A 21890-nucleotide genomic window follows, 5' to 3' on the forward strand; every position below is an offset into this window, starting at 1 on the left:
GTTATATATAGATAGAGATGTTATAGGGCCCTAAATATTCTTTACATTTTCTCTCATTACTGTATTATTTAGAGATAGTGTAGAGTAACAGCTGTATCCTGAAGTGACCTTTAAGCTCCCTGATCCTCAATAGTTCTTCCACTGGATCAAAGCTTCAGCCAAGTAGGATACATGATAGTGGCAACACATGGAGTAGGGTTGGATATAGTCATGGTAGGATACATCATAGTGGAAACACATGGAGTTGGGTTGGATATAGTCATGGTAGGATACATGATAGTGGAAACACATGGAGTTGGGTTGGATATAGTCATGGTAGGATACATGATAGTGGCAACACATGGAGTAGGGCTGGATATACTCATGGTAGGATACATGATAGTGGAAACACATGGAGTTGGGTTGGATATAGTCATGGTAGGATACATGATAGTGGAAACACATGGAGTAGGGTTGGATATAGTCATGGTAGGATACATGATAGTGGCTTGGATATAGTCATGGTAGGATACATGATAGTGGCTTGGATATAGTCATGGTAGGATACATGATAGTGGTAACACATGGAGTAGGGATGAATATCGTCCTGGTAGGATACATGATAGTGGCAACACATGGAGTTGGGTTGGATATAGTCATGGTAGGATACATGATAGTGGCAACACATGGAGTTGGGTTGGATATAGTCATGGTAGGATACATGATAGTGGCAACACATGGAGTTGGGTTGGATATAGTCATGGTAGGATATATGATAGTGGCAACACATGGAGTTGGGTTGGATATAGTCCTGGTAGGATACATGATAGTGGCTTGGATATAGTCATGGTAGGATACATGATAGTGGCTAAGATATAGTCATGGTAGGATACATGATAGTGGCTTGGATATAGTCATGGTAGGATACATGATAGTGGTAACACATGGAGTTGGGTTGGATATAGTCATGGTAGGATACATGATAGTGGCTTGGATATAGTCATGGTAGGATACATGATAGTGGCAACACATGGAGTAGGGTTGGATGTGGTCATACTAGGATACATTGCGCGGCAAGATGTTCTTTACGATTCGGCCATCAGATTTGCCACCAAGGCTTCTCCCTGCACTCTATACTCCTCTGTATACCTGTTGCAAGACCCACTGGTTTAATGCTTATTTATAAAACCCTCTTAGGCCTCACTCCCCCCTTTGTAAGATATCTACTGCAGCCCTCATCCTCCACATGCAACACCCGTTCTGCCAGTCACATTCTGTTAAAGGTCCCCAAAGCACACACATCCCTGGGTCGCTCCTCTTTTCAGTTCGCTGCAGCTAGCGACGGGAACAAGCTGCAAAAAACACTCAAACTGGACAGTTTTATCTCCGTCTCTTCATTCAAGGACTCAATCATGGACACTCTTACTGACAGTTGTGGCTGCTTTGCGTGATGTATTGTTGTCTCTACTTTCTTGCCTTTGTGCTCTTGTCTGTGCCCAATAATGTTTGTACCATGTTGTGCTGCTACCATGTTGTGTTGCTGCCATGTTGTGTTGCTGCCATGTTGTTGTTATGTTGTGTTGCTGCCATATTGTTGTTATGTTGTGTTACTACCATGTTGTTGTTGTTATATTGTGTTGCTACCATGTTGTTGTTGTTATGTTGTGTTGCTACCATGTTGTTGTTGTTATATTGTGTTGCTACCATGTTGTTGTTATGTTGTGTTGCTGCCATATTGTTGTTATGTTGTGTTACTACCATGTTGTTGTTGTTATATTGTGTTGCTACCATGTTGTTGTTGTTATGTTGTGTTGCTACCATGTTGTTGTTGTTATATTGTGTTGCTACCATGTTGTTGTTATGTTGTGTTGCTGCCATATTGTTGTTATATTGTGTTGCTACCATGTTGTTGTTGTTATGTTGTGTTGCTACCATGTTGTTGTTGTTATATTGTGTTGCTACCATGTTGTTGTTATGTTGTGTTGCTGCCATGTTGTTAGTGTGTCTCCATGTTGTGTTGTTATAGTGTTGCTCCTGTTGTTGTAGTTGTGTTGCTACCATGTTGTTGTTGTTATATGTGCCCTGCTTGAGGGGCTACCATGTTGTTGTTGTTATATTGTGTTACTACCATGTTGTTGTTATGTTGTGTTACTACCATGTTGTTGTTGTTATGTTGTGTTGCTACCATGTTGTTGTTGTTATATTGTGTTACTACCATGTTGTTGTTGTTATATTGTGTTACTACCATGTTGTTGTTGTTATATTGTGTTACTACCATGTTGTTGTTGTTATATTGTGTTGCTACCATGTTGTTGTTGTTATGTTGAGTTGCTGCCTATTGTTGTTGTTATGTTGTGTTGCTACCATGTTGTTGTTGTTATATTGTGTTGCTGCCATGTTGTTGTTATGTTGTGTTGCTACCATGTTGTTGTTGTTATATTGAGTTTCTACCATGTTGTTGTTGTTATATTGTGTTTCTACCATGTTGTTGTTGTTATATTGTGTTACTACCATGTTGTTGTTATGTTGTGTTGCTACCATGTTGTTGTTGTTATATTGTGTTGCTACCATGTTGTTGTTATGTTGTGTTGCTGCCATATTGTTGTTATGTTGTGTTACTACCATGTTGTTGTTGTTATATTGTGTTGCTACCATGTTGTTGTTGTTATGTTGTGTTGCTACCATGTTGTTGTTGTTATATTGTGTTGCTACCATGTTGTTGTTATGTTGTGTTGCTGCCATATTGTTGTTATATTGTGTTGCTACCATGTTGTTGTTGTTATGTTGTGTTGCTACCATGTTGTTGTTGTTATATTGTGTTGCTACCATGTTGTTGTTATGTTGTGTTGCTGCCATATTGTTGTTATGTTGTGTTACTACCATGTTGTTGTTGTTATATTGTGTTGCTACCATGTTGTTGTTGTTATGTTGTGTTGCTACCATGTTGTTGTTGTTATATTGTGTTTCTACCATGTTGCTTGTTATGTTGTGTTGCTACCATGTTGTTGTTGTTATATTGTGTTACTACCATGTTGTTGTTATGTTGTGTTGCTACCATGTTGTTGTTGTTATATTGTGTTACTACCATGTTGTTGTTGTTATATTGTGTTGCTACCATGTTGTTGTTGTTATATTGTGTTACTACCATGTTGTTGTTGTTATATTGTGTTGCTGCCATATTGTTGTTGTTATGTTGTGTTACTACCATGTTGTTGTTGTTATATTGAGTTGCTACCATGTTGTTGTTGTTATATTGTGTTACTACCATGTTGTTGTTGTTATATTGAGTTGCTACCATGTTGTTGTTATGTTGTGTTGCTACCATGTTGTTGTTGTTATATTGTGTTTCTACCATGTTGTTGTTATGTTGTGTTGCTACCATGTTGTTGTTATGTTGTGTTGCTACCATGTTGTTGTTATGTTGTGTTGCTACCATGTTGTGTTGCTGCCATGTTGTTGTTATGTTGAGTTGCTACCATGTTGTTGTTATGTTGTGTTTCTACCATGTTGTTTGCTACCATGTTTCTACCATGTTGTGATCCTACCATGTTGTTGTTATGTTGTGTTTCTACCATGTTGTGTTGCTGCCATGTTGTTGTTATGTTGAGTTGCTACCATGTTGTTGTTATGTTGTGTTTCTACCATGTTGTGTTGCTACCATGTTTCTACCATGTTGTGTTCCTACCATGTTGTTGTTATGTTGTGTCGCTACCATGTTTCTACCATGTTGTGTTGCTGCCATGTTGTTGTTATGTTGAGATGCTACCATGTTGTTGTTATGTTGTGTTTCTACCATGTTGTGTTGCTACCATGTTTCTACCATGTTGTGTTCCTACCATGTTGTTGTTATGTTGTGTTGCTACCATGTTGTGTTGCTACCATGTTTCTACCATGTTGTGTTCCTACCATGTTGTTGTTATGTTGTGTTTCTACCATGTTGTGTTGCTACCATGTTTCTACCATGTTGTGTTCCTACCATGTTGTTGTTATGTTGTGTTGCTACCATGTTGTGTTGCTACCATGTTTCTACCATGTTGTGTTCCTACCATGTTGTTGTTATGTTGTGTTGCTACCATGTTGCTACCATGTTGTGTTCCTACCATGTTGTTGTTATGTGGTGATGCTACGTGTAATAATAACATGTATGATCTATATAAAGGTCTTTAGTAAAAAAAAACATTAGAGACATAATTTAGTATTTAATATTACATAGTCATCTTTAATAATTGTAATATGTATGTTTAAATGTCTGTACTAAAGTTTTTGAATAAAATAAAAGGTTTGAAAGAAAATGTAATTTACTTTCAATGAATTAAATCTCTCTCTCTCCTGCCTTCTCTCTCTCTTCCTCTGTCTCTCCCCTTGGCTGGGAATGTTAAGGGTCAAGAAGTTGTGAATCTAAGGGGGCTCTTGCACACAGGGGAACTATATGTACACAAAATAATTAACAACCTGGACCCCCAGGTGTCTTTCAACACATATGTTTTACTAACGACCTAAACAGATCATTTTTACCCTTTTAAAAATAGTTATAGGGGAGATGTCTGGGGGATGTCTCAGTCTTTGAAAGGGTCATTGTAATATTTAAGATGTCCCCTTTACTGATGACCTAAACATATACATTTTACCCCCCATAAAAGAGTGTCCGAGGGATGTCTCAGTCAACCCCCCCCCCCCCCCCCCCCCCCAAAAAAAAGCCCCAGAGGCCTCACACCATCCTCTTTTAAAGGTTCATTGTACTCTTTAACTATGCTTCCTTTACTGACAAACTAAACAGATCATTTTTACCCTTTTAAAAATAGTTGTCAGCTATCCAGATTTAATGGTCAAGAGGTTGTGAACCTAGAGGGGCCCTTGCAGACATGTTGTGTTTAGGTAAACATATGTTTTCTGTTTATGAACGAATAAATGATTGAGAGGATATAGACCACAAAATAAAAGATAACTGTATTGTTAACGATGTGTCCTTTACTAATGACTTAAACAGATCATTTTACCCCATGAATAACCTTTTACTGCAGGGGGCTAAAACAGGGGCCTTCAATGCTGCAGAAATGTTTTTCCCTTCCCCAGATCTGTGCCTCAACACAATCCTGTCTCGTAGCTCTATGGACAATTCCTTCGACCTCATGGTTAGGTTGTTGCTCTGACATGCACTGTGAACTGTGGGACCTTATATAGACAGGTGTGTGCCTTTCCAAATCATGTCCAATCAATTGAATTTACCACAGGTGGACTCCAATCTAGTTGTAGAAACATCTCAAGGATGATCAATGGAAACAGGATGCACCCGAGCTCAATTTTGAGTCTCATATAGCAAACGGTCTGAATACTTATGTAAAACATTTGTGTTTAATACATTTGCAGAAATGTATAAAAAGCCTGTTTCCCCTTTGTCATTATGGGGTATTGTGTGTAGATTGCTGAATAAATTGTTTTATTTAATCAATTTTTGAATAAGGCTGTAACGTAACAAAATGTGAAAAAAGTCAAGGGGTCTGAATACTTTCCAAAGAAACTGTAAGGGATTGAGGAGAGAGCATAATTGCTATATTCTAATTAAAATCATTGACTCATAGGAGAACACATGACCAAAGCAAGGCGTGACCCATATAGAAATAAAATAACATTAATCGTAATGAGAAATAGAATCAAATAAACAAATGTTTGCATAACCAAAGACAACAAAACTGGCACCAACATTGTATTTAGCTAGGCTTTCATATGGCCAGGAAGGTCAATGAGAATAACAATAGTTATTGTTGCTAGTTTAGGGATGAATATAGTGAAGGTTCATCAATGTTAAAGATGTTTTTTAATTGACGTTGAAACAACGTTTATTCAACTAGTGGGAAGCTTGTAAATGCCCCCAGGAAAGTGGAATGAGGAACTCTTCATTGAGACAATGATAAACAGCAATCCGTGGGAGAGTTGTGGTGGATATTATACAATAAGGATCTGCTGGAGTCCAAGTCAAACCAAGATTCTTTATTTCTGAGCTCAGAGAGAATAACAGAGTTTGGAATTTGTTATTTTATTAGGATCCCCATTAGCTGTTGCAAAAGCAGCAGCTACTCTTCCTGGGGTCCACACAAAACATGACACATAATACAGCACATCAATAGACAAGAACAGCTCAAGGACAGAACTACATACATTTTGTAAAAGGCACAAGTAGCCTACATATCAATGCATAGACACAAACTATCTAGGTCAAATAGGGGAGAGGGGTTGTGCCGTGAGGTGTTGCTTTATCTGTTTTTTGTGTATACTCCGGGTTGCAATCCTTATTAAACAAATTAACCTCTGATCAAATAAGTTTTCCTGTGTTCTCTTGTGTGCATATAGGACAGAATTCCCTTACAGACTATGCAAACAATTTGGGATTTTCAACACATTCATTTCTTATAAAAAGAAGTGATGCAGTCAGTCTCTCCTCAACTCTTAGCCAAGAGAGACTGGCATGCATAGTATTTATATCAGCCCTCTGATTACAATTAAGAGCAAAACGTGCCGCTCTGTTCTGGGCCAGCTGCAGCTTAACTAGGTCTTTCCTTACAGCACTGGACCACATGACTGGACAATAATCAAGATTAGACAAAACTAGAGCCTACAGAACTTGCTTTTTGGAGTGTGGTGTCAAAAAAGCAGAGCATCTCTTTATTGCGGCTAGACCTCTCCCCATCTTTACAACCATTGAATCTATATGTTTTGACCATGACAGTTGACAATCTAAGGTAATGCCAAGTAATTTAGTCTCCTCAACTTGTTCAACAGCCACACAATTCATTACCAGATTCAGCGGAGGTCTATAACTTAAGGAATGATTTGTACCAAATACAATGCTCTTAGTTTTAGAGATGTTCAGGACCAGTTTATTACTGGCCACACGTTCCAAAACAGACTGCAACTCTTTGTTAAGGGTTTCAGTGACTTCATTAGGTGTGGTTGCTGATGTGTATATGGTTGAATCATCAGCATACATGGACACACATGCTTTGTTTAATGCCAGTGGCAGGTCATTGGTAAAAATAGAAAAGAGTAGAGGGCCTAGAGAGCTGCCCTGCGGTACTTTACATGTTTGACAGAGAAGCTTACATTAAAAATCCTCTGAGTTCTAGTAGATAGATATCTCTGAATCCACGATATGGCAGAGGTTGAAAAGCCATAGCACATACGTTTTCTCAACAACAGGTTATGGTCAATAATATCAAAGGCTGCACTGAAATCTAACAGTACAGCTCCCACAATCTTCTTATTATCAATTTCTCTCAACCAATCATCAGTCATTTGTGGCAGTGCAGTACATGTTGAGTGCCCATCTCTGTAAGCATGCTGAAAGTCTGTTGTTTATTTGTTTACAGAGAAATAGCATTGTATTTGGTCAAACACAATTTTTTCCAACAGTTGGCTAAGAGCTGGCAGCAAGCTTATAGGTCTGCTGTTAGAACCAGTAAAGGCCGCTTTACCACTCTTGGGTAGTGGAATTACTTTGGCTTCCCTCCAGGCCTGAGGACAAAGACTTTCCTCTAGGCTCAGGTTAAAAATATGACAGATAGGAGTGGCTATAGAGTCAGCTACTGTCCTCAGTAGCTTTCCATCTAAGTTGTCAATGCCAGGAGGTTTGTCATTATTGATCGATAACAATTTGTCCATCTCTCCAACACTAACTTTACAAAATTCAATACTTGCACTGCTTTTCTTTCATTATATATTTTTACAAGTTTTTTTCCATCATTCTTTATATCATTGATCTTGGATTCATAATAAAGTTTATTATTTTTGTTGAGTTTGGTCACATCATTTCTCAATTTGCAGTACGTAAGCCAGCCAGATGTGCAGCCAGACATATTAGCCACTCCTTTTGCCCCATCTCTTTCAAACATACAGCTTTTTAAATTCCTCATCAATCCATGGAGCCTTAACAGTTCTAACAGTCAGTTTCTTAACAGGTACATGTTTATCAATAATTGGAAGAAGCAATTTCATATGGTAAAAACAGGTAAACACATTATCAGTCAACAATATAAGACAACGGGAGCACTGTGTATGTTCTCTGATGAATTTTAAGTCAACGAGATGTGAAATATCAATACACACGCTAAGAGAAGTAATTTCTCTCTCCTGTGTGGATTCTCTAATGATGTTGAAGTGACTTATGAGTAATATGTTTTCCCACAGTCTGAGCTTTTGTAAACCTTCTCCTCTGTGTGCAGTCTCATGTGTTCTTTCAGGCTTTCTAAATGGGCAAAAGCTTTGCACCCTGGGAGCAGTGGTAAGGCTTATCCCCTGTGTGTATTCTCTCATGAGCTTTCAGGGTTCCTAAAACCGTAAAACTCTTTCCACACTGGGAGCAGTGGTAAGGCTTCTCCCCCGTGTGTATTCTCTCGTGTTTTTTCAGGTCCCCTAAATAGTTAAAACACTTTGCACACTGGGAGCAGTGGTAAGGCTTCTCCCCTGTGTGTATTCTCTCGTGAGCTTTCAGGGTTCCTAAAACCGTAAAACTCTTTCCACACTGGGAGCAGTGGTAAGGCTTCTCCCCTGTGTGTATTCTCTCGTGAGCTTTCAGGGTTCCTAAATGGTTAAAACACATTCCACACTGGGAGCAGTGGTAAGGCTTCACCCCTGTGTGTATTCTCTCATGAGCTTTCAGGTATCGTAAAAGCTTAAAACTCTTTCCACACTGGGAGCAGTGGTAAGGCTTCTCTCCTGTGTGTAATCTCTCATGTTGTTTCAGGTTCCCTAAATCGTTAAAACTCTTTTCACACTGGGAGCAGTGGTAAGGCTTCTCACCTGTGTGTATTCGCTCATGGTTTTTCAGGACCCCTAATTGGTTAAAACACTTTGCACACTGGGAGCAGTGGTAAGGCTTCTCCCCTGTGTGTATTCTCTCATGGGCTTTCAGTGTTCCTAAATGGTTAAAACACTTCCCACACTGGGAGCAGCTGTAAGGCTTCTCCCCTGTGTGTATTCTCTCATGCTGTTTCAGCTCCCCTGTCTGGTTGAAACACTTTCCACACTGGGAGCAGTGGTAAGGCTTCTCCCCTGTGTGTATTCTCTCATGGGCTTTCAGGTTTCCTAAAATTGCAAAACTCTTTCCACACTGGGAGCAGTGGTAAGGCTTCTCCCCTGTGTGTATTCTCTCGTGAGCTTTCAGGTTTCCTAAAATCGTAACACTCTTTCCACACTGGGAGCAGTGGTAAGGCTTCTCCCTTGAGTGTATTTTCTCATGTTGTTTCATGTTCCATAACCGGTTACAACCCTTTCCACAGTGGGAGCACTGGTGTCGTCTTGCTGGTTTGGACGTCCCTGGCTCTGGTTCCTCTGAGTCTGGTCTTTCTCCTGCCAAAGACAGTGTTTTTTAAAAAAAATAAGAGACCCGAATGAAACCTCCACATGATAAAACAGCCATGCTACGAGGGTAAATCCTAATCAGATCTCTCAATAAGCTGAGGCCAGTTTTAACAATCTTGGTAATTACTGATATGTTTACATTACTTATTTTATTCATCCTGTTTTACAAGTCAGAACACAAAATACTAAACAGTTCTAGGACACTCAAGACACAGACTTCACTGGATTCCAATCGAGCAGGTGGTTCTAAATATATAACTTTCATAGCTGTATGATACAGAATGCGACATGCACACTTCCTTAAACATAAAATAAGTAAAGAAGTAATTTTTTGTGGAGGTCTAAAACTTGTTTTTACGTCGAAGACACAAAGCACATCAAAAAAATCTCCCCTTTGTCAAAAGGGTTCGACACATGCTGTTTAAATGGCCCAATTTCTTATTTAGACGTTCACAGGTTTTCAACATTTTGACTATTGCTGATGTCATATTTTGGGTAAAGTACAAAATAAGGTGAAATATTTTGGGTAGATGTTCCTAAAACTGATAGTTACTACAATAAACAAAAATATAAAACGCAACATGTAAAGTGTTGGATGTTTCATGAGCTGAAAAAAAAGATTGCAGAATTGTTTAAATCCCTGTTAGTGAACATTTATTATTTTCCAAGATAATCCATCCACCTGACAGGTGTGGCATATCAAGAAGCTGATTGAACAGATTGATTAGTACACAGGTGCACCTTGTGCTGGGGATAATAGTCACACAATGCCACAGATGTCTCAGAGGGAGCGTGCAATTGGCATGCTGACTGCAAGAATGTCAATTTTTATATATTTTTTTACATTGGAGACAGACAGAAAGCATATCAGCAACATCTCCCCGTTGTCGATAGGGTGGACAAACAGAAAAATTACAAGATTGTATTAATACTGTTTAGTCATCAAATAGCTTTGATAGGTCCTCTCTCATCTGTGTCTATGGGACTGAGTTGGGCCTCTGGAGCTTGAGCTGACAATTGATTCATGACTTGCTGATAAAAACCTACGGGCGGGTTGGGGGGTTAAAACAACACCAGGTGCAGATGACCACAGGATGAACCCAGAATGGCTTGTGGTGCCCCCCGATCAGCATGGGAGGGGTGGAACCAGCCCCGACTAAGAATTTATAAGAGCTCTGTTTTTCATTCAAGGTTAAGCTCTCAGCAACACAGTCAAGAGTGTGGGGTCAACAGCTTCATTATTGCAATAATTTATCAATATTAAATAAAGATGATTGTTTGAAGAAATTACAAAGTCTCTCTCAGTATACATGAATTTCCACGACAACGCCCGCTGTGACAATTTATTTTATTTAGACGTTCACAAATGTCATGATTGTTTAGTAAAAATAATTTTGGGGTAGATGTTGCTAAACACTATAAAACACAACATGTGAAGTGTTGGTCCCATGTTTCATGAGCTGAAATAAAAGACCCCAGAATTATTCCATAAGCACAAAAGCTTATTTCTCAAAAATGTTGTACACAAATTTGTTTACATCCCTGTTAGTGAACATTTCTCCTTTGCCAAGATATTCATCCACCTGACAGGTGTGGCATATCAAGCTGATTAAACAGCATGATCATTACACAGGTGCACCTTGTGCTGGGGAGAATAAAAGGCCACTCTAAAATGTGCAGTTTTGTGACACAACACAATGCCACAGATGTCTCAAGTTTTGAGGGAGCGTGCAATTGGTATGCTGACTGCAGGAATATCCACTAGAGCTGTTACCAGATAATTGAATGTTAAATTCTCTACCAGAAGCCACCTCCAACGTCATTTTAGAGAATTTGGCAGTACATCCAACTGGCCTCACAACCACAGACCACATATAACGACACCAGCCCAGGACCTCCACATCGTCTGAGACCAGCCACCCGAGTTGTATTTCTCTTTGTAATGAAGCCCTTTTGAGGGGAAAAACGAATTCTGATTGCCTGGGCCTGGCTCCGCAATGGGTGGGCGTATGCCCTCCAGGGCCCACCAATGGCAGCGCCCCTGCCCAGTCATGTGAAGTCCAAAGATTAGGGCCTAATTTATTTATTTACAATGACTGACTTATATGAACTGTAAATCGTTGTTTATATTTTGGTTCAGTTCACACACACACACAGTGCATTCGTTATGTATTCAGACCCCTTCACCTTTTGCCAAATTTGTTACGTTTCAGCATTATTCTAAAATTGATTAAATAGTTTTTTCCCCCTCGTCAGTCTAAACTCAGCAAAAAAAAGAAACGTCCTCTCTCTGTCAACTGCGTTCATTTTCAGCAAACTTAACATGTGTAAATTTTGTATGAACATAACAAGATTCAACAACTGAGACATAAACTGAACAAGTTCCACAGACATGTGACTAACAGAAATGGAATAATGTGTCCCTGAACAAAGGGGGGGGTCAAAATCAAAAGTAAGTCAGTATCTGCTGTGGCCACCAGCTGCATTAAGTACTGCAGTGCATCTCCTCCTCATGGACTGCACCAGATTTGCCAGTTCTTGCTGTGAGATGTTACCCCACTCTTCCACCAAGGCACCTGCAAGTTCCCGGACATTTCTGGGGGGAATGGCCCTAGCCCTCACCCTCCGATCCAACAGGTCCCAGACATGCTCAATGGGATTGAGATGCGGGATCTTCGTTGGCCATGGCAGAACACTAACATTCCTGTCTTGCAGGAAATCACTCAGAGAACGAGCAGTATAGCTGGTGGCATTGTCATGCTGGAGGGTCATGTCAGGATGAGCCTGCAGGAAGGGTACCACATCAGGGAGGAGGAAGTCTTCCCTGCAACGCACAGCGTTGAGAATGCCTGCAATGACAACAAGCCATGACGGACCCTCCACCTTCAAATCGATCCCGCTCATTAGTCTCTCACTTTGGGGATATAGTCAACTACCATAGAGCTAATATACTCTCTGATGCCAAGTCAAGACAGGATCATCTCTTAATTAAGAGGTCTGCCATAGAGCTCATATACTCTCTGATGCCAAGTCTAGACAGGATCATCCCTCAGAGGTCTGCCATAGAGCTCATATACTCTCTGATGCCAAGTCTAGACAGGATCATCCCTCAGAGGTCCCCACTCTACTCACCGTATGTGTAGTGATGTCCAGTCAGTAGAACCTCATGAAGGTATATCACCACAACATGCTGCATTACAGATCTCTTGAACAGAGATGCCTTTGAACAATGCCTATGTTGTAACCATACCTCTGGTGGATTGAGCCATCATTTGTGTGTGTGTGTGTGTGTGTGTGTGTGTGTGTGTGTGTGTGTGTGTGTGTGTGTGTACGTTTGTGATGATATAATGACAATCTTATCTTCATACGGTTATAACCACATAGTTAACGGCAGAGTCAGCAAGACTTTGCTCTCACAGTCACACACAGTATCTGCACGGTTTAGTTTCACGCTCTTACAACATGGTAGCCATGGGATCAGAACAGAGGAGAAGTTTAGCCTCTGGCTCCAACGCTGTCTTCCCTGTGGCTCAGTTGGTAGAGCACGTTGTGTGCAATGCCAGGGTTGTGGGTTGTGGGTTTGATTCCTACAGGGGGCCAGTACAAAAACCAAAAAAATGCATGAAATGAAATGTATGCATTCACCACTGTAAGTCGCTCTGGATAAGAGCGTCTGCTAAGTGACTAAAATGTAATGTAAATGTGTCAGATCCTTGCTACTATAGAACCTCATGAAGGTTTGGGGGTGGAACTCATTATACGGATGTAATGGCTTAAGTAAAGCGGTTTTAAACGAGATACATTTAATTTCTATTCTTTCCAGCGGCTCCAACAGCAGAAATAGCCTCAAGCACAAGAGAAAAATCCCAAGATGGGACTAGCTGTTTGGGTACTGGGCATAGGTGACCCTTCATAAAACAACAGATCAGGGGGTGTTCCCCCACTGTATTGTTGTTGCAGCCTAAATGGCAGCCAAATACACATTTATAGTTGAAAAGGCTTTCCCTTGTCAGAAAGCAGAGTAGCTCTGAAACAGAGAAACAAAGGGACTGATGTTTCTGATCTCACCATCTGTTAAATACACACCACTTATTGTGCTATAGTGAGTGTGTGGCTCTAGCACTCTGAATATAGTTCATTGTCAAGGAGGGCGGTCACGTGTGTTGAGAAGCAGAGGATCACTAGTTTGAGTCCAGTATGGGGACAGTGGAGGAAACTAAACTGTTAGCAGCACACTGGCGTCAGTTACACATGAAATCAATAAAGTTAGTCATTTAAAAATTAAGACATGTTCTGTGAGTCCCCCCCCCCCCCCCCCCCCCCAAAAAAATGCTTTTCATTCAATCAATTTGTTGTGTAGATCAGATGTTAATGAAGCAATACAGACCACATTGAAGTGTCTGGAGTTTAGTTCAAGAGTCTTGTAAAGATAGGGGGTTGACTGGGACAGGCAATGTAACATCCATAATGTTTTTAGGAAAAAATTCACCTTACATTGGATCATCTTGAAACTTTCTCTCTAAATCTAACTTTCATCAAGGTTTTATATGGTCTATTGGCTTCTCTCTTTTCATTGGCAGAATCCTTTTTCAGTGTTATGATATTCATAACATCCATATCCACCAGTCTATCTTCCTGTCAACTAACAGAACTCTGCTGGTTGTCCTGGTAACAGATACCAGTGGGCAGATCTATTGTATTTGTTCAAACTAAACTACAGCACTTACTTTGATGAGTCAAATCTGATCCTTTCTTCTCTTCTCCTCCTCTCAAAGTTCCACTCAGCCCCGTTGTTTTCCTGCAGTCCACCAGCAGCACAGACAACCTCTTCATACCCAGCAGTAAGGTGCTACCGGGAGAGGAATGACACGGGGACACCGGGAGGGGGGAAGGGCTAGCGTTGTCCTGGTAACCATAAAGAGGGGACACAGACACATATCATTATGGATGCTGATGTCACTGTTGTCATAAAGTGCTTTACAGAAACCCAGCACAGACCCCGATAGAGCAAGCTGTATGCTAGACCAGACCAAGCTGTACCATCTGGTGTTCTGATCTGGAGAGACTCTTCTCTGCCTTGTCAGCATCAGGATGTTGTTGAGGCTCCCCAGAGGATCCACAATAGTCATGTCTCTCTCCTGTGTGAACAATCATAGGGTCTTACAAGAGGCATTAATATCTCTAAACAGGGCCTAAAATGTGAAAGGGTTGTTCCACGAAATGGGTGCCTTTTGCTTCCTTATGATATTTTAAGTAGAAATGATGCACCAATATTGAATTTTAAAAGCCTGTTATATTAGATGAGAGGTACTTTAATATAGACCACATGGAGAAGTCAACAGATCTAATTTAAAAGACCCCAAAATATATGTACCAATGGCAGATTGCCCCTTAAACAATTCCTACAGTACTGAACAACATATTCAAGTGTATAACTTCAGTAACTTCAGCCCCTTTAAAACCACACATTAGTTCAACAGCTGCATAGTTTGTGCCCTTGTTTTTAAGACAGTACTCACTGGTGGTAATCTGATATTCTGTCTCCTCTTTCACTCCCAAAACGTCTTCCTTCTTCACCTTTATTGAGATAGCGTCCTCTTCCTCTCTAAAAGGTTCTTTCTCTTCTTTCCCTATAACAACCTCCTCTTCCTCCTTTTTCATTCTGAAAGGTTCTTTCTCTTCTTTCACTGTAATATCCTCCTCTTCTTTCACGACAATGTTCAAATCCAGAGGTTCTTTCTCCGTCCAGTAGACATCCTCTTCTTTAACAGGGGAGGAGTAGTTTAGTGAACTCATGGTCAGGGATGTTAGCAAGTTAACTAGCTAGTTAGCATTAGCGACTAGCCTAGGACTAGGCTCAGTATCAATATTTAACAAGTTTGCAAATTGAACAAGCAAATTAGGTTCAAGTTAACCACTAGATACGTCAACAGAACTGTGTTTTAAACACTGGGATTAGCTAATGTACATAAACATGGTCTAAAGCGTCAATCTTTCAGTTTTATGTTGGCTAGCAAGCTACCGAGGTGGTTGAAAGAGTAGGCGCCTTGTTGTTCCTGAAGAAGCGTCCCGTCCAGTAAATTATACGTCACGCAAGAAGCATCACCTGAAAGACGCACATCGCCATCTGCTGGCTGGAGTGGGTAACGCAGTTTGGAGACAATAGTTACTACACTTTTTGTATTGGAAAGAACGTCATAATAATTTAACAATAAACTGATATATTTTCTCTTACGTATTAGAAATAATACGTTCCTGTACAAAGACGTAGAAGCTTAATATGAATATGTAGATGATGAATAAATACTTCCATGAATAGGTAGTGTGTTAATACACATATACTCAGTTAATTTTTTCGAGGATGCCTGGTCATTCTTTAATAAGTAATTTCCTCACCATCTTAAATAAGCATGCCCAATTCAAAAAATGTAGAACCAGGAACAGATATAGCCTGTGGTTCACTCCAGACCTGACTGCCCTTGATCAGCACAAAAACATCCTGTGGCGTTCTGCATTAGCATCGAATAGCCCCCTCGATATGCAACTTTTCAGGGAAGTCAGGAACCAATACACGCAGTCAGTCAGGAATGCAAAGGCTAGCTTCTTCAAACAGAAATTTGCATCATGTAGCTCTAACTCCAAAAAGTTTTGGGGCACTGTAAAGTCCATGGAGAATAAGAGCACCTCCTCCCAGCTGCCCACTGCACTGAGGCTAGGAAACATTGTCACCGCTGATAAATCCACGATAATCGAGAATTTCAATAAGCATTTCTCTACGGCTGGCAATGCTTTCCTCCTGGCTTCCCCAACTCCGGCCAACAGCTCTGCACCCCCTGCAGCTACTTTCCCAAGCTTCCCCAGCTTCTCCTTCACCCAAATCCAGATAGCAGATGTTCTGAAAGAGCTGCAAAACCTGGACCTTTGCAAATCAGCTGGGCTAGACAATCTGGAGCCTCTCTTTCTAAAATTATCCACCGCCATTGTTGCAACCCCTATTACCAGTCTGTTCAACCTCTCTTTGGTATTGTCCGAGATCCCTAAAGATTGGAAAGCTGCCGCGGTCACCCCCTCTTCAAAGGGGGTGACACTCTAGACCCAAACTGTTATATACCTATATCCATCCTGCCCTGCCTTTCTAAAGTCTTCGAAAGCCAAGTTAATAAACAGATCACTGAACATTTAGAATCCCACCGTACCTTCTCCGCTGTGCAATCCGGTTTCCGAGCTGGTCACGGGTGCACCTCAGCCATGCTCAAGGTCCTAAACGACATCATAACCGCCATCGATAAAAGATAAAAGTACTGTGCAGCCGTCTTCATCAACCTGGCCAAGGCTTTCAACTCTGTCAATCAACTGTATTCTTATCGGCAGACTCAACAGCCTTGGTTTCTCAAATGACTGCCTCGCCTGGTTCACCAACGACTTCTCAGATAGAGTTCAGTGTGTCAAATCGGAGGGCCTGTTGTCCGGACCTCTGGCAGGCTCTATGGGGGTACCACAGGGTTCAATTCTCGGGCCAACTCTTTTCTCTGTATATATCAACGATGTCGCTCCTGCTGCTGGTGATTTCCTGATCCACCTCTACGCAGACGACACCATTCTGTATACATCTGGCCCTTCTTTGGACACTGTGTTAACAAACCTCCAAACGAGCTTCAATGCCATACAACACTTCTTCCGTGGCCTCCAACTGCTCTTTAACGCTAGTAAAACTAAATGCATGCTTTTCAACCGTTCGCTGCCCGCACCCGCCCGCCCGACTAGCATCACTACTTTGGACGGTTCTGACTTAGAATATGTGGACAACTACAAATACCTAGGTGTCTGGTTAGACTGTAAACTCTCCTTCCAGACTCATATTAAACATCTCCAATCCAAAATTAAATCTAGAATTGGCTTCCTATTTCGCAACGAGGCCTCCTTCACTCACGCCGCCAAACATACCCTCATAAAACTGACTATCCTACTAATCCTCGACTTCGGCGATGTCATTTACAAAATAGCCTCCAACACTTTACTCAGCAAACTGGATGCAGTCTATCACAGTGCCATCCGTTTTGTCACCAAAGCCCCATATACCACCCACCACTGCGACCTGTATGCTCTAGTCGGCTGGCCCTCGCTACATATTCGTCGCCAGACCCACTGGCTCCAGGTCATCTATAAGTCGATGTTAGGTAAAGCTCCGCCTTATCTCAGCTCACTGGTCATGATAACAACACCCACCCGTAGCACGCGCTCCAGCAGGTATATCTCACTGGTTATCCCCAATGCCAACTCCTCTTTGGCCGCCTTTCCTTCCAGTTCTCTGCTGCCAATGACTGGAACGAATTGTAAAAATCGCTGAAGCTGGAGACTTATATTTCCCTCACTAACTTTAAACATCAGCTATCTGAGCAGCTAACCGATCGCTGCAGCTGTACATAGCCCATCTAATCTACCTACCTCATCCCCATATACTTTTAAATGTACTTTTCTGCTCTTTTGCACACCAGTATTTCTACTTGCACATCACCATCTGCACATCTATCACTCCAGTGTTAATTTGCTAAATTGTAATTACTTCGCTACTATGGCCTATTTCTTGCCTTACCTCCTCACGCCATTTGCACACACTGTATATAGACTTTCTTTTTTTTCTATTGTGTTATTGACTTACGCTTATTTCATGTGTAACTCTGTGTTGTTGTTTGTGTCGCACTGCTCTGCTTTATCTTGGCCAGGTCGCAGTTGTAAATGAGAACTTATTCTCAACTAGCCTACTTGGTAAAATAAAGGTGAAATATATATATCTTTTTTAAATTACACATTTACTCTGCTAATTTTTCACATTCGTTTTAATCTAGATGTGACCATACTATTCCCTTAAAGCCACGTTCTATAAGATACAAACCATCCTGTAAACAACAGAGCAAATGCATCACATGCAAATAGCACTTGATTATCTGTGGTGCTATACACTGGGTAGACAAAACATTAAGAACACATGTTCCTTCCATGACATAGACTGACCAGGTGAATCCAGGCTAAAGCTTATTGATGTCACTAGTTAAATCCACTTCAATCAGTGTAGATGAAGGTGGGGGGAACAGGTTAAATATGGATGTTTAAGCCTTGAGACAATTGAGGCATGGATTGTGCATGTGTGCCATTCATAGGGTGAATTGGGAAGACAAAATATTTCAGTGTCTTTGAACGGGGTATGGTAGTAGGTCCCAGGCGCGCCGGTTTGTGTCAAGAACTGCAATGCTGCTGGGTTTTTCCAGCTCAACAGTTTCCCATGTGTACCAAGAATGGTCCACCATCCTAACAGTGCCGTTTAAGATGAGGCAGGACGATTCGTTTTTTCATGAGTATGGCCTTATTTCTATTACAGCATATTGGATGACTGTCATTCATATTCCATTCACCCTGTTCATTGTAACAGCGATAGGTTTAGGCTACTACATGATACTAACATTTCCCCTATACCCATCATGAGGTTGCTACAACCTAGCCTATGAATTAAAGTTTACAACGTAGATGCACACAGGTTGAGAGAAAAATTTTAGGTGACAAGACAGTGACACATGGACAGACAGCCGTGAAGACATCACCAACAAACTATCATGGTCCAAACACACCAAGACAGTCGTGAAGAGGGCATGACAACACCTTTTCCCCCTCAGGAGACTGAAAATATTTGGCATGGATCCCCAGATCCTCAAAAAGTTCTACAACTGCACCATCGAGAGCATTCTGACCAGTTGCGTCACTGCCTGGTATGGCAACTGCTCGGCATCTGACTGTAAGGCGCGACAGAGGGTAGTGCATACAGTCCAGTACATCACTGGGGCCAAGCTTCCTGACATCCAGGACCTTTATAAAGAAAGCCCCACAAAATTTCAGAGACTCCAGTCACCCAAGTCATGGACACAGCAAGCGGTACCGGAGCACCAAGTCTAGAACCAAAAGGCTCCTTAACAGCTTCTACCAGAGGTGGGACCAAGTCATTGTTTTACAAGTCACAAGTATGTCAAGTCTTAGCACTCAGGTCCCAAGTCAACACAAGCAAGTCCGAGTCAAGTCTCAAGTCAAGACCGACAAGTCTCAAGTCAAGTCTCAAGTCCTAAACTTTGAGTTTCGAGTCCTAAACAAGTCATAATGTGCTCTTCACCAAATGCAATACCGTTTCATATGTTTAACAAGAGTAAGAGTTAGTATATTAAATTTACGCAAATCATGAATGGTTTAAAAAATATGTATATTTACTACTTTCCAAAACACTTTATACTTTCGTGGAAATACATGGCTAGCCATGAGAAAGACATCAATATGACAACAAAAACTAAATATTGTAGTGCTCTCTCTGTCTCTCTCTCTCTCCAGATATACTCCAGACACCTAAAACAAACCTGAGATAAAGTTACAATCATTTATTAAAAGGGACATCAAAACAACTGCTACTGAACTTGAAGTAGGCCTACAATTTGAACACTGGCCTGAATGTCGGAGAAAAAAATATGTGTGTGTGTAATGCATACGTAAACAGTTCATTTTTTTCTCTTATCTCAGGGCCCTATGATGCATTGCATTTGCAAAAGACCAAATGTCGATAAAAGTCTGTCAGTCATTTGTGCACGACGAGGCCGCAGTGTGATGCCACCATGGCTGAAGACACACTCCACCGGAGCACTGGAGGCAGGCACTGCAAGACCCTGATGGTCACTCGGGACAGTGAAGGAAGAGCCTTCATGTTCGTTGCCCAGAACAAGATGGCATTCTGTCCTTCGCATATGTCAACTTAGTGACTTAGCTGTAGTGCTGGAGTGGTCCCAACAGCTTTCTTCTGCCTCTTACAGTATGCTGCAAACAGCCCTTCTTCTTGTCCAAGACTATGGTCCTCTCGCTCTTCCTCATCAACAAGAGGCACAGCTTGCTCAGTCCCTGCAGCATCTTGCAGAATCAGTTCTGGCAGAACATGTAAAAGCAGAAACAAAAAGGCCAGTATTAGAGTATTGGTGATACAGTGTGTTAAACTGAAAAAGTATTACTGCTGCAGTCAATTGGATTAAATTATGAGGAAAGTTACATTAAACTCAATAATATTTACCTTTCACTCTCTGTGCCACCTCCTTGACCTCCTCCTTGACCAGCACATGGTGCTCCACCCACATCAGAGAAAGAGCCGGATCCAAGGCAGCTGCTTTGAGGTAGACTGGATCTGAAAAGGCGGCAGTGATTCCATCTTGTATCCTGGCCATTTTCACATTGATTGAATATTCCAAGAAATCTTTTGGTTCAGGTATGCCTGGAGACTTCTGACCAGGCCACTCAGGAAATGGACTTGAGGCTTCCGCTGCTCCAGGTGGTGATTCAGGGACAGGACAGAGGGAACAACGGAACTGATTGTGACTATCTTCTCCCCCTGGGTCATATCTGTTTCTTCTCCAAAATGGCTTCAGGATGTCCACCAACTCCTTCAACTTACTGACAGAGCTTGAGAGGATCTGCAGAAAAGAATGGGAGAAACTCCCCAAATACAGGTTTGCCAAGCTTGTAGCGTCATACCCAAGAAGACTCAATGCTGTAATTGCTGACAAAAGTGCTTCAACAAAGTCCTGACAAAAGGGTTATGTGAATGTTATATTTCAGTTTTTTACTTTTAATAAATTAGCAACAATTTCCCCCAAAACGGTTTCTGTTTTGTCATTATGGGGTAATGTGTATAGATTGATGAGGGGGAAAGAACTATTTAATCCATTTTAAAATACGGCTGTAAAGTAACAAAACGTGGAAAAAGTCGAGGGGTCTGAATACTTTCCGAAGCCATTTCGCACTAAAATGTTTTTACTGACACAAAATGATCCCACCATGTAAAACGAACAAACAAATCGTCTGTCGGCATTTATACAATTGGAAATGCATATCCTGTTTCCATCAGCCTGGTCATTACTTTTGAAATGGTTGGATCAATATCCACCTTCATGATATTGTTAGGTTCTTATTGTTCAGAGTAAATAACCCACGGACACTAGAGAAGCTTTAACCAAGTTTAATTCTTCCCAAAGGTTCTGTACAGCTGTATTCAGACAGCAAAACCTTTCTCTCCATCACAGTTATATATACATCCTACTTAAGACATGCCTTCTCTCCAATCCTTACATCTTATGTTTCAACAGAAAAAGGGTAACAGGATGCCAAACCCTTATAACTCCCTTAAGAGAATCTGTCCTCACCTCCTGACCTCAAGCCCTCCATCTAATCCACAGAGGTCCATCTGTCTTTCCTGTATTAACACGTTGCTCTCCCCTTGTCACCCAACACATTCCACAGCTATCTTTCTACAGAGACCCAGTCTCTTTCACTCCTTAATATACTATGCGTCTGATCTATCATGTCTTTAATATCTCAATGTTCAAAATGTTGAATCCAACAATATGAATGAAGCCTGATTTGGAATGTCTGAGTAGTTCTATCTGATGTCATAATACACCCCTCTGATAATCAAGTGATATTTGGAATGTCTGAGTAGTTCTATCTGATGTCATAATAACCCCTCTGATAATCAAGTGATA

The 21890-nt window shown here is 41.1% G+C and overlaps 1 pseudogene across 1 annotated transcript; it reads right to left on the reverse strand.

The window, feature by feature from the left end:
• Positions 1-5952: 5952 nt before the first annotated feature.
• Positions 5953-15397, reverse strand: LOC145859385 (uncharacterized; annotated as a pseudogene). Its single transcript, XR_014379568.1, has 4 exons — positions 14853-15397; positions 14374-14471; positions 14061-14238; positions 5953-9321 (listed from the first exon to the last, which is right to left on the reverse strand). The product of XR_014379568.1 is annotated as an uncharacterized LOC145859385 (transcript).
• Positions 15398-21890: the final 6493 nt, after the last annotated feature.

Source organism: Salmo salar, chromosome 12, assembly GCF_965601325.2.
Source record: "Salmo salar chromosome 12, fSalSal1, whole genome shotgun sequence".
NCBI classification, from domain to species: domain Eukaryota; kingdom Metazoa; phylum Chordata; class Actinopteri; order Salmoniformes; family Salmonidae; genus Salmo; species Salmo salar.